Genomic DNA, 14,863 nt, shown 5'->3' with positions numbered 1-14,863 from the left:
CCCTGCTTTATCAGTCACAGCTGCTTTACAGCATAGGGGCCTTCTGAAGGGAATTCTCTTCTCTAATAAATCACTTGTGTCAATTAGGGATGCAGCCCTTGCCAGGAGATGCAGTGGACTGTTCCCAATTAAACCTTAATGAATAAGAGCAAATGTGGGGCTGGGAGCACTCAGCCAACAATAACTGTTGGTGTGAGGTTAAGCTAAATGTTAACCAAAAAGAGCAACAAGGTAAAATGGAAAGCGGACTTGGACTAGGAGGTGAGCCGCTTGCCTCACTGGTTTTAAAATGTTCCCCAACCCTAGCTATTGCCCTCTTCCAAAGAAAGGGGCAATCACATTGCTAATAAAAGTAAGGAGAGCGTGTGCGGCTCACCTACCCCAAACAGGCACAAAAAGAGAGATACAGCCATGCAGCCATATTAGAAATTTAACCGTGCATTACTGAAAACTGAGACTATAATTGCCTTAAGCTATCATATAACAAGTTATACTGTAACAGCCACACTTCAGAATACCATCACATAAAGCAAGGATGTGAATAATGTAAACCCTCTCAACTGAGAATTTCTTGTGGGGGTGGAGGAGAAATTACAGCATGACCATGGATCTATAAATTCTCCCCTTCATGCGGTATAGCAAGATTTAGCCCTGGTGAGCAGAAGGTGAGCTAGGGTCTAAGGGAAGATCCCTGTGTGATTTGCACTAGAAGTTGCCAACCTTTAATGGCTTAACAACAGCAAAAACAACTGGCTTCATTTTTCCCATAAATTAGTCTACTGAAATCTAGAAAACTATGGGAAAAGGGAGAGAAAGGAAAACAGATCTGTATGCAAAAGGATTTGTGTGCAAATTCCATTTCTGGGAAGCTAATGCCTGGTTTTAGAATGGGCACAAAAGCACCTTATTTCTAAATGCTAAGTCATTTTTCCTGAATCTCGGATTTCCTCCTCACACCACTTGGCAATCTAGGGGGAAATAACAATACTGCAGGCCAAAAATATGTCTTAAAATCAGGCCTGTCCAAGACATTTTCTGGTTTTTGGCAAAGACAAACAGCACCCCATTTATGCCATGTACAGAACCGAACTGAACTGGCATCTGAAATCAACTGGAATGGTGTCTTTCATCACTTCAAAGGGCAGCAGGCACCCATAGGAAATTCAGGAGAGATGGGGCAATTTATACATTTGGGCAAAGGAACCATACCTAAAAAAGTCTCCTCCTGCCCTAAACCAAGCTGGCTAGAAAGGAAAACATGTGTGACAAATGACAACAATATTCTATAACAGTCGAAGTAGGGGTGGGTATGGTTGTGCCATCCCCTGGCATTTTCACACCACCATTTAAAAAAAATGTTTATGCGCTTTAAAGGCATCTGGAGCTATTTCACTTTATTCTACACACACACACACACACACACTTTTCAGTTGGGAGGTATTTTTCAAAACCAGAGAGCATTTAAAACAGCTCAGAACCACCCAAAAACTGGTGAGATTGCTCCTTGCTATTACTAGAAGGCAGAAGGGAGCTTTGATAGGGGACAGAACAAATTTTAAGAAAAAAAATGAGGGGATGAGACAGTGAGTGCAGCGCTGAAAAAGCCAGAGGTAGTATGTGTGGCTTCCAGCCAGTGGTGTAGCATGGCAGGAGGCAGGGCTATAGGGCAGTTCCCCTGGGCAAAAAATTCTTAGGAGCATAGACCGCCCTAGCCCGGCAAGTTCCCACAGTGTGTGGTCCTCTTCTCCCTCCCGGCAACCCAAGTCTGAGTCACCAGAGGCATCGCCACCACTGCCACCACAGACCTCAAGCGGCTCAGGGGCTCCTTTGTGGCACCCCACCCTGGGGGCTTCTTCTGCCCACCCCGTGCCCCACCCTGCCCACATGTTATGTCACAGAGCTGGCACATGACCCACGCCTCGCAATACTTGCTTTTCCCTGAGTGCTTGCAACCCATGCTATGCCACTGCTCCAAGCCCTCCAGACATTACCCACTCCAGTTTATAGGAATTAGAAGGAAGAGCTGAGGGCTTCCACTCATGGCCTCAGTGTCTATTGTCTGATTGAAGCAGTTGCTTTCCCGAGGGGGGGGGGGGCTATATGTCATGTATGTGCACGATTTTGAAAGGAAGGAAGGAAGGAAGGAAGGAAGTTGCATTACCCTGTCTAATTGAAGGCCTGACTACCCAAACCTGCATGTCTGGGCTTGTAAACCACTGAGACTAAGGAACACAAGCAGTCTTTAAAATAGTCACCAAAAGGTGAGGTGCAAAATAATTAGGGCAAATGTATACAAAATTTGCACTTGTATTATTAATCTGGCAACAGGAGTATGTGCATGCTATTTTTCAAATAAAACGAAAACTATGCAAAATTAAGAGCTCCAGAATTATTTATTCTTGTAGAGTATGAAGAATCCTAGTCAGTAGTTTGCCACTGGTCAAGGTTAGCTATTATTAAGATCCAGTAACACCTATTAACAAAATGCAGCAGTGCACCCTTAGGACGTATGCATTTTTGAAACTCTGGCTAAAATACCAGCATTCCAGAGACTGGAATTGTTGCTCTAGCCTGAATTTGTCTTCATATATTTTAGAGAATGTAAAATGCATCCAGTGAGTTGGGGGAGAATGAGGTTTCTGGATGTAATGGGAGGAGAATTAAGAAGATTGACCTTTGGTACTACCTGAAAACGAAAGGGATTTTTGAATAGAAATTCAAACCAGCCTACCTATCTCTAGCCTGCCATATTCTGAGGAAGGAAGGGTACCTCCAAATGACATATGCAGGGGAGGGGTATCAGGAGGCAGGTATCTAGTTGTCTCATGTGCTCGCAGAGGCATCTGGTGGGGCCACTGTGAGATACAGGGAACTGGACAAAATGGGCCACTGGCCTGAACCAGCAGGGCTCTTCTTGACTGATTAGGCATCCTTTAGTCTCAAGAGACTATGGTAATGTGCTCTGTATGGAAGACTTGGAGCAGCGTCTAGTGTGGCTGAGAAGGCCAATTCGAGAGTGACAATCCCTTCCACACTGGAGACAAATACAATCTGTCCCCTGTCCAGCTCCCCGATTTTGCTGGTTTTGGGACTACTTTGCCTCGGCCTGCTGAACAAGGGTCTCTTCCAATTGGAGGAGGCCATGAAGCACCACCTGCCTGCAGGCTGAACACTCAGATGTCAAGGTTTCCCATCTGTTGAGGTCCATTCCTAAGGCCTTCAGATCCCACTTGCAGATATCCTTGTATCACAACTGTGGTCCCCCTCTGAGGTGCTTTCCCTGCACTAATTCTCCACACAGGAGATCTTTTGGAATCCGACCATCAGCCATTCTCACGTCATGCCCAAGCCAACGTAGACATCACTGTTTCAGTAGGGCTCTTCTTATGTTCTTATATTAACAGTAAACTGTACTCTACAGTTGCTGTATAACATTCCTCTTGTAGCTTAACCTGCAAAGTGGGGAGAGCAAGACTGGACAACACTGCAGGCTTGTTGTAAACCACTTAGTCTGGTTCTAGTCCAGTATTATTCTAGACTACACTACAAATCTGTCACAAATTTTTCTTTTCTAGCCATGGCTCGCCATGGACAGAACTGAACTATAATTGCTTTTAAATGTCGATGAACAACAGGGTTTAAAAGGACAAGAATATTCCTCTTTGTAGCTACATTTTAATTTATTGCTGTAGAGTGGGCACACTAGAGCACAGTCACAGCTAAATGAAAACCTTGGATTTCCCCATTGATTTTTATGGGCAGCTCTCAGTTCTTGAGGAGGAAAGAAAAGGAACATAGCCAAGGATAATGGAGGGTTTTAGATGAAGGAATAAAACTGCACATTTTCACAGTCCTCTTTGATCTTCTACAGACCTTGCTCCTCTCTCACCTTTCTTCTCCTGAATTTTCCATCTCCTTTTTATTTTAACATTTTACCTCTTAATTAAAAAAAACCCTTCTTGGATGAACATCTTAACATGGGGAAGGGGGGGGGGGGGCTAAGTATGTCAGAGAACCTGAGAGCAATGCTGTAAGGAGGCCAGATTCCATCACTAGCCTAGACTCCTAGCAGGGCCACCCAAGGCAAAATGGTGGCAACTGAGACACCAGACTAAGATGCATCTACATTTAGGTTAAAACAGCAGAAGGGGCGGGACAGTGGGGGGGGCAGAGAAACCTTTGGAGGGCAGCTACTGGGCAGAGTGATAGTGAAGCTGATGCTGGCAGGGGATCTTTCATAGACAATGGCAGTGACACTCAAGCTAGCTTTCATTAGCACTGCACAAACAAAGGCAAACCACTGCTGAACTTTTCTTACCTTGAATACCCTATGATGAGATAATCTAAAATGAAACAAGAAATAGTAATAGAAGTTTGGAAATCACTCAGTCGGCTACTGGGGAAAAGCAAAGGCCGAATACAAGTAGCATTGTTGCTAATGACACAGCCACATTAAAGATGAAAGGATGTCTAATGGCTGCCATGCAAAGAGATGGCAAGAAAGTGTGATGCTGCAGAACACACACAACTGGAACACGGAATGTGAGAAGTATGAATCAAGGTAGACTGGAAACTATAAAGCAAAAAATGAAACATTTAAACATTGCAGACCATGGTGTCAGTGAACTAAACTTGACTGGAACAGGGCATTTTCAGCCAGACAACTACCAAGTGTTTTACTCTGGAAATGACAAAATCAGGGAAAAAAACAGAGTGGATCTAATACTGAGACAAGATGTAGCACAGGCAGATGGGGCTATAATGCAAAGTCTGACAGAATAATATCAATCAGGCTTCTGGGAAAACCCTTCAACATAACCATTATTCAAGTCTATGCTGCATTTACAGATGCTGAGGAAGATAAATTTAAAAACTTTTATGCAAGCATCCAGGAAGAAATTGAGCACATTAAAATGAGACATGCTTGTAATCATAGGTGACTGGAATGCAAAAGTAGGAAACACAGCAATGTTGTTGGAAAATTTAGTCTTGGGGTCAGAATCAAAGCAGAGCAATGACTGACAGAGTTCTTTGAAGCCAACAATCTCTTTCATTATAAATATATTATTCAAACAACTGAACAGATGACTGTAGACCTCACCAGATAGCCAATATAGACATTTGGACTACCTTGTAATTAGAAGTAATTAGAAGCAGGAGATGTGGAAGCTGTATTCTTTCTGCCAAAACAAGACCAGGAGCAGATTGTAGTACTGATTTTGAATGGTTAATATCAAATATTAGAGTAGAGCTGAAGAGCACTAAAAGAATTCCAGTGCCAAAATATAATTGAAATATTTCTGAATTTAAGCCCACACAAAAACCAGATTTCCATTATTAAACTCAATTGACTATAAAACAGAACTGTAGACTGAAAACAAAGAAGCAATTAGGGAAGAAAACACAAAGGCAATTCCTGTAGTAAACAGAAAAGAAAATTATAGATGGATGACAGAAGGAACACTTAAAATTGTTAAAGACTGGTGAGAAACAACAATAAAGAGTGACTACAGAAGGGTTAGAATCCTGAATAAAGCTTTTCAGCAACTGTCAGGTAGAGACAAAGAGAACTATTATAATGGCCAGTGCAAAGAAATGGAAGACAACAACAAAAGAAGAAAAACTTGCAGTTCTAGAAAGTGTAAAACTTCCAAGCATGCTGATTTAAAGTAAGCAAAACATGATAAATGTGTTGATTATAATCTGAGTCATAGAGGGAAAATGATAGACAGCAACATATCATGGAAGAGCACAACTGTATCTCAGGGGGAAGGATGGAAAACTAGGAGAAAATGAGAAATCAGAAAGTAATAAAGGCAAAGAAGAAGCAAAAAAGCAAAGTGTGCTGCTTATATACTGTCCCATAGTGCTTAAAGCACTCTCGGGGTGGTTTACAAGTTAATTATGCAGGTTACAGATTGCTCCCCCCAGCAAGCTGGGTACTCATTTTACTGACCTTGGAAGGATAGAAGGCTGAGTCAACTACCTGGGACTGAACCCCAGGTTGTAAGCACAGTTTTGGCTGCAGTACAGGAGTTTAACCACTGCGCCACAAAGCTTGTGGAAAAAAGATGAAAGAGGAGAAAAGATGTAAGAGAGTGACTATAAACAGAGGATTAGAAGTGATTGTGAGACAGAATGTGGAGTGAAACAACTTAGAATGTGAGAATATGGGCAATTTTGGATGGCTAAAAATGCTGTGTGTTTTGTGTGGGATGAGGAATAAAACTAAACAGTTGCACAGCAGGGTAGGCATTTACATCTGCCAAAGGAAGTAAATTATGCAGGCAGCCATATGTCAGATTTCACTGGTGTTCAGAACACTGTCAAGCATATTGAGCAATGACAGTATATATACCATGGCATGTGAGATAACAAACTTTATATCATGTGTCCACTCCGCGTATGGTTTACCTATAACTATACTTCTGAAATTGTGGCGCAATGACTTGAAACTGGTGACCCACTAATTCACACATTCAAGTACTCTGTGTATTTTCTTGCCCACAATTTCTCCCCATTTCTCCTAAGTATGAGGTACAATACTCAATTGAGTACTTTAATCCAAAGAGACTCCCCACCAAGCTTAATCCTAAACTGGTAGGCAAGACAAAATGTACTTTGGCCATGCAAAAAAAAATCTATAAGACTTTTGTGTTAGCTCTATGCTCCAATTATTGCTCTGTAATGAAGTGTGAATTGGCATGTGGCTTTTCAGAGGCTTTTGTTCTAAATCTAGTAAAAACCTTTTTAAAAAAAATCTTACAGCACTGGGGATCAATTTTACACTTCCACCATCTTCTCTGTCATTCAGAGAACACTGAAAAGCTATTAACATCAGATGCCAGGGTCAACCAAAGGGGGAGTGGTTGGGAAACTCTACTGAATAACACTTTCTCATTATTCAGTTACAATTCATGCCCTCACTAGAACCTGTTATTTCAATTTCTTGTGAGAAAGGAATTGTGCGTGTGTACGCACACACACACATGCAAGACAACATTTTGTCTACTGTACATACCAATGTCTAAAACAATTTGAATCATACTGAGGAAAATATTGTGTCTATTGTGTAAATAGACAAACCGCTCACTTTTCCCAGTATTCTTTCAAACTGTTTTAGCAGTCAGTAAGTATATATAACCTATTTTTAAAAAAAACATTATTTTTGGTCACAAGAGTCATTGTCCTCCTTGTGACATACCGGTACTGCCCCCCCTCTCTGCAACTTTAATTTTGAATAGTACTTGGCAGGAAAGAAAGGGCTCCTTGGTTTCCTTTCATTCTAGAGATAAAAAATATTGGACGGCTTTGGAATCTCACACAAATGTACCTCATTTTATCAGGACAGCATTTTCGAATTGCAAATCCATATATGATCTACCTGCTGGGGCAGTAGGGTAATATTTACAACTGTAACATCTTTTGGGTATTCATAGATGTGCCACTGGCCTTGGCAACCTCTCTTGCTTTATAAGCACTATGAGGATTTGAAACCAACAACCATTGTTTATAATTGTTCATTAGAAAGCAACATGTCTGATAATGAGAATGCAGTAGAACTGGACCGTGCAGCATAGATTGAATAACCAATTAATATCTGCCTGAGCTTCAATACCAAAAACCTCTTTAGACCAAATCCAACACTTGGTATTTTAAAAAAAGAAAAACCTTGATATTCTAGACATAGCGGACATCGTTTTGTTTATTTACAAGAAAGTGACCACTTCTGCTAAATTCTGGCATTGCAATAAAGTCAGTGCTTCTATATCATACAGATGAGTCCAGTGGTGGGCCCTTCTTGGTTGGACATACTACAGCAAATTAACTTTGCAGTGCAAAAAAATCCTTTATATTTGTAGTTTTTCATTATATCCCTGACATTTGGAACTTAATTAGAGGTCAGAATAATTGGACTTCATGAACTCCTACTCCTTACTTACAATACAAGAGTAGAAAGATAACTATACACAATTCAAAGGTAGGGGTAAATGATGCCTTTATTAGACCACTAATAAAATTAAGAGACAGAAGATAGCTTTCAACCTGTATAGGTCTTCACCAGTCTGGGCATCACAGTGCTTTGGATAGTACAGAAAAACACATAAAAGCTTCATAAATCATGGCCAAATTTTGGGCTGATTTTTTTTTGGGGGGGGGGACCTTTTATGTTTTTTCAGACCATGTAGATCACTGTGGTGCCTAGCCTTGTGAAGACTGGCTAGCTTCTTTTTAATATATATTTTTAGTGGTCTACTAAAGGTATCACCCATCCTTTGGATGGTGTGCAGAGAACACTTTTCTCTCTCTTTTTGCCACACACCATCCATTGTTCAATGGTTAGAGTATCTCAGTGCTTCAGCTGCATGTGAACATATTCTAGTGATGCCAGAGTGAAATTACTTTCAAACATGTGGCAAGTTTATATGAATGTATATGCTTAGGTCATGATTACATTTACTTCCAATTACGCCCGCCTTTCCTTTCTTTTGGCTGGAATTAATAAAAAAATTTAAAAGTTAAAAACATCAAGAAAGCCTAAACAAAATTCTGAATTTAGCAATTCTTCATGGACCTACTTTTCACTAGCTCTTAAAGATGTACAATGGCCAGGCCAGTCACTTTCTCAGGGCAAAAATGACAACAGAGAGGTTACCACCACAGAAAACTTCTAGCTTTTTAAAACAGGGCATCACTTCAAAACCTCAGGACTTAGGGTTACCTGACAGCCTAGGATCTCCAGCTTAGCTAGTTTTCTTGCCTTCTCTCAATAAATAATTCTTCTATACTATACCTGCTACAGCTTAGGTAAACAGGGGCAATTGAATAAATACATAAATCTGGGCCTAGAGCTGAGAGCGTCTCTTTGTTAAAAGTCTTAGATTTATCTCTTAGCACAAACAGAAAAACAGAAACATGCACGCACAAACACACTAACAGAGAAGAGACTGCAAAAAGTCTATTTGAGTTTGAATACACTACAGTTAAAAAAAATCCCAGAGAACTACAGCAGAAGCAACTCATAGCAGCCCTAGGGTTTTAAATATTTCAGGTGCTGAAAAGCCACAGAGTTTTCAAAATAGTAATTTTAATTGGTGTTCCATTTGACACTACTGCTTGTAACAGGATTACTCTTACTTACTGATCGACAAGGTACCCCGTTGCTGACTGACAGGTGCTAGGAAATGTAATGATGCTTTTTGGAATTTTTGAACCATCAGATGTCAACAGCTAAGGTCTTCACAGCTACAGCAGCTAGAATAACAATACAGTTTGAGGGGCAAAATAATCAGTCAAGCGTCTCAGTTTTTCAGGCTATAAGGAAGACACTGACATTCATTTCTTGACTCCACAAATTATGGGGTATGATTATTTGCTTCACAAAAAATATACATGTAAAATCATACAGCCAATACAGTATCTCCATTTGGAATTCCTTGGAGTATTTAGGGGAGGCAGAAGTGGCTAATGAGTCTTACAGAGGGACAAATAATTGAGCTGGTTTTCCGCTTCCAAAGAATTTTTCATACGAGGATTTTAAAGTGGTCTCACTTGAGGGCATATGCTCTGTGATGCCATGAACTGCAACATGAACCAGATTACAGCCTTTACGTCAGATGTTGCAATAGAAATAACGTATCTGAAATACAGTACAATATAAGGTTCACAAAGACATTTTTCCAGTGATGACTACAGCTTGTTGATTTTAAATAAGTCATCACAGCTACAAATGTCATATACTTGTATATACAGATTCAAAACTGGGTCATCTCACACATTTCAGATGCCAAACAGCAAAAACAATCAAAGGATGAATGGATAGACAGACAGACAGAAGCCAGATTCTGAGCTTTTGCAACTAAGATTTATTCAGATTGGTTCTCATGAATTCCTGTTTAAACATACAATAATTCATTTCCCCTCAGATTGGGATTTCTCCAGATGAACAAAGTTTAATATTGTTACTTAATAGCATACATGGTTGTGTCGATTCTCTTTCCTTACCTCTCTCCTGATTTCTATCTGACTGTTGAAAGAGTAATTTTCATGTTGCTATTTTTGAATGTTTTCAATGGAACTGTTCACCCACAGATGATACAGAACTTTGTGTGTGTGTGTGTGTGTGTGTGTCTCTGTGTGTGTCTCTCTGTGTGTGTGTGTGTTTGTCAACACAATTTCAGCAGATACACATACTGTTCATGGCAGTAGCATCTAGCCACAGATCAGATCATTATGAAAAGGCAGCTGACTATCTAAGCACTGACCCTACCAATCTGGAAGTGGCCACCATCTCAGTCAGGAACAGAGGAGTCAAACAAAATTGTCCTGGAAAATTAACAGGACAATTCAGAAAAAAAAGAGAAATTCTACACGGTTTTGTGCATACGTCAATGTTGAGCAGTACAGAATGAGAAAGGATAAGTTAGACTGCTGTTAATTACACGATTGACTATGGATCCTTTTCTTTAAAATCAGCATAAACAAACTTTCCTACACTGTCATCTTATTTAAATTTCCCTATCCAGTATATGAAACTCAGAAGGATTTGTTTGACATGATCAATGTTCCCACTTTAATTATCTTACAGCAGCAGTGTCAAAGCATGATAGTGATGCCATCAATCTTAAGTCACATTTTATTACTATGGGCAAGTGAAGCATGTTGATCTGATTAATGCATTTATAGAAAACTTTCTATCATCGTATAGGTCACACCTACAAAATGTATCTGTTCCAGTTAAAAAGTGCTTCCTTGTTTCATCCAATTGCTATCAAGAGTTCAAAGGAAATTCTAAATTTTGCAGACCATGAGTTCAACTCAGGGCCCATTCTGTGGCTAGCACAGGGCCAAGCAACACATTATTTAACTTAAAGCCTGCCAATGCTGAGTTACATATTTACCCAATCACTTCCCTAATGCGATGAGGCAGCCAGACCATGCATTCCCAGCCCACCTACCAGACATATTTGCATCACTCCAAGGCTGTTCAATGATCACACATTGACATCACAGTTTAAGAGTTATACACATGTAAAATCCAATGAATGCAGCACAACTAATCCCCCAGATAAATTAAACTCCAACTAATCTCCCCCAATTCAGGGGTTAACTAATCTCCCAGCACCACTAATCTCCCAGGCAAAATTGAGCGATTAATTGCATGCTCTCAACCTCCATGAGTCAGATTTTATGTGTGTACACACTGTTAAAGGTCTCATATAGAAGAATAATGGCTGCTAACATCTCCCTCTGATAAATACTCAAATTAAGATCTACTGTATGGGTATCATGCACTGGGCCAATTATGCACCACTAGACTGACCAATGTAATTTTCTTGCCTCCCTCCTTCTTCTGAAGGAACAGGGAACAAATTGGGTTCATGTGTACAGGAACACACACACACATAAAGCTCTAGGTGAGATATTAGCTTGTGTGTGTGGTAATTAAAGACTTAAGAAATAAGCCACATTCCAAAGGAAGTACATGAACTGAACCACAGTGCATTCCACTGGTTAAGGGGCACCATTTCAGTGGCACAGCATAAATTTTGGATGTGCAGGTTACCAGCTTGAACTCTTGGCATCTCCAGGGATGGAAGTTGCTTTGTTGATACAAAATGCTCCCTGCTACAAAATGGTACTGTCAACATGTGGTGTGCGTGTGTCAGGGACAGGATGATGGGGACAGTGATAAGTCAGGCATAGTATCTCTAAAAGACCACAGGTCACATATCACAATCTAGCTATAGACATATTAGTCTATTGTAGTACAAAAAAAAGTGAAAAGGAAACTAGAAACTAGGAAAAAGAAACCAAACATACAGTTACAAGATGCAGGATACCTGGCTCAGCAATACTACAAGAAAGAAGGATCTTGGAATCATAATAGATGATAATGATGATTATGATGATGACGACAACAACAACAACAACCTTGAACTGCAGGACTAGAAGGGACCCTATGGATCATCAAGTCCAGCCCCTCTCAAGGAGACACAGTGGGAAATCAAACTCCCAACCACTGAGTTATCCAGCGGTTCACAAGCTGAATATAAGCCAACAGTGTGAAGCAGATAAAAAACGGCAAATGCTATTTTAGGCTGCATTAACAGAACTATATTCTCAAAATTCCATGAGGTACTAGTTCCCTTCTATTCGGCATTGATTAAGCCTCATCTTGAGTATTGTGCCCAGTTCTAGACATCACACTTCAAGAAGGATGCTGACAAATCAAAACAAGTTCTGAGGAGGGCAGGAAGGATGATCAGGGGGCTGGAAACCAAGGCTTATGAGGAAAGACTGAACGAACTGGGCATGTTTAGCCTGGAGAAAAGAAGACTGAGGGGAGATATGATAGCACTTTTCAAATACTTGAAAGGCTGTCATACAAAGGAGGGGCAGGATCCATTCTCAAAGATCCCCAAGTGCACGACACACAACAATAGGCTCAAGTTACAGGAAACCAGATTTTGGTTGAATAACAGGAAAAATGTCCTAACTGTTAGAGCAATACAGCAATGGGACCACAATTACCTCAAGAGGTGGTGAGTACTCCAACATTGGAGGCATTAAAGAGAAATTCAGACAACCACCTGGCAGATATCCTTTCATCTGCATTCCTGCATTGAACAGGAGTTTGGACTCAATGGTCTTATAGGCCCCTTCAAACTTCATCATTCTATGATTTCCTTAGAAGTCTCACACATTTCCCCAATAAATCTCAAGAGGTGTGATGCTTCTGTTGTGTTTCTTAGCTTTGCAAATTGTTGTCTCGAACACAGATGCTTGCTATGCCTACAAAGTGGGGATGGTGTTCATTGATTGAAATAAAGTGGAGTCTTGACTTAAGAACGGCTTGAGTTAAGAACATTTTGACTTAAGAACCACTCTCATAGGAAAATATTGACTTGACTTACATACTTAGATTTGAGTTAAGAACTGAAAAAAACCCACGTGGGAGGCAGGGAAAGTGCAAAATGTGAATTTTCAGTTAACTGTTGGCCAGTGAAAAGGGTGCCTGTCTGCTTCCTCACTCCTCCCAGCATTTAGAGAGTGGATTGGGAGTCTTCAGACTGCCTGGTACTGTACTGCCTGGACTGTATTTTCCCTGCCTTCCCTGAACGTTTCTTGACCTAAGAAAAAAAGAAACAAAATATCCCCCTCTAGTGGTTGAAGGCAGAATAGCAGCTTCCCATTAGTTTCTATGGACGGAAAAGAGCAGATACGGATCAAATGGTTTTCAATGCATTCCTATGGGAAATGCAGATTTGACCTGAGAACTTTTTGACTTGAGAACCACCTTCCAATACGGATTAAGTTCTCAAGTCAAGACCCCACTGTAAACCTTCAAGGGATTCAAACATACAATGAAGAACATCATTTTTGTCAGAGTATTGACACAGTAAAGCTAGTTTTCCTATTACTGCAGTTCCCAAACTTTTCAGTATCATGCCCCTTTTCCTAAGTTAAAATTTAAGATAAACACACACAAAAATATATTATATTAAAGCAAAATAAGCAAAAATGGTTTTTCTGAAGAAAGTCTAAATGCTAGTATCAATGTCTATTACAGAAATTTAAGCTGATTTTTAAAGAAATCTTCATGAAATATAACAGGCTCGTATTGTTTTATTTACCATTTTAATACAATACTTGTTTAATTCTTTTTAAATACTTGTATACTTACTGCTTTTAGCTTTAAATATTGCCTTATTAATGATGTAAGCTACCTTGGGTCTTTTTTAAGAAGAAAGGTGGGATTAAAATATTTTAAATCAATAAAAATAAATAATGGCTCCTTGGAATTTCTTCCAGGAGCATACATCATTCAGTTTGGGAACCAGTGTACTGATCTAGATGATCTATAGAATATGAGCATAGAATCTGATCTTTGGCTTCCAGTTATTGATCAACAGCAATAACAAAATGTTCTAATTTTGTCACATATAATTTGTAATCCTCTCTTGGCTGAGAATTCTTTAATTCTATAGCCCTTCTCAATCATTCTGAATTCCAGAATCACCAACACTATTAGAGGGAAAGTGGACATGACACCACTAAAATATCACACATAGAAGCTAATTTCAGGCCCCAAATGAGTCTTCATACTCCAGATATGGGGTAGTTCAGAAGAAATGCAGATGCTCCAAAAAAACATGGCTACATCTGCAGGCCAGGCTTCTCTGCTGAAAGCAAGTTTCAAAATCTGGACTGCAAAGGTGTTAGTCCTAGATGTGAAAACCTAGCTCCGTTATTTCATCATTGTTTCGCTCACCGGGCCAATCAAAAGTCTGCAGAGGAGAGGTTGCAGGCTGCTCCCCATGTGAGCAAAAACTCCAGAAAATTCTGGTTCTTGCTCACGTATACAGCACACATCAGTTCAAATGAGTTTCTGCTTGCATGAGGAAAAAAATGGAGGCAGGTAGCCACTACCCTGCAACTGTTTTGATTATCCTGGATTTCAGAATAACTGGGTAGGGTTCAGATATATTCAGCTGCAGCAACTGGATCTTGAATTCTAGTAAAACAAAAAAAAAATCCATAATACTGCAAGCTTCAAATCTTCCAGTACACTATAATTCTTCTCATGAATCCTTTGAAGAGATTCTCTTTGAGAGAGATTCTCAGATCTTTTGCTAAGAAGAAAGTTTTTTTTTGTTTTTTCTTCTGTTTTTGTTTTGTTTTGTTGTTTTGTTGCAGATACATTTTACTCTTCAACCATCTTCTGAAATCTATTTTTCTTCAAGACTTCCTGAAGAAAGCAACTCACAAGGTACATTAAAGCTATCGAAAAATCTATTGGGAACCATTTGTATCTTTGTGTCACGATAAACATATTCTTGACAAATGTGTTCTATTTTTA

At 39.9% G+C, this 14,863-nt stretch overlaps 1 protein-coding gene across 7 annotated transcripts in view; it reads right to left on the bottom strand.

The window, feature by feature from the left end:
- Positions 1–14,863, bottom strand: part of CACNA2D1 (calcium voltage-gated channel auxiliary subunit alpha2delta 1) — a 540,926-nt gene that overhangs the window by 238,802 nt on the left and 287,261 nt on the right. The gene's annotated exons all lie outside the window — the stretch shown is intronic.

This window comes from Pogona vitticeps, chromosome 5 (genome assembly GCF_051106095.1).
Source record: "Pogona vitticeps strain Pit_001003342236 chromosome 5, PviZW2.1, whole genome shotgun sequence".
Classification (NCBI taxonomy): Eukaryota; Metazoa; Chordata; class Lepidosauria; order Squamata; family Agamidae; genus Pogona; species Pogona vitticeps.
Note: the sequence above shows the minus strand (reverse complement) of the source record. Positions and strands in the feature narration are given on the sequence as shown.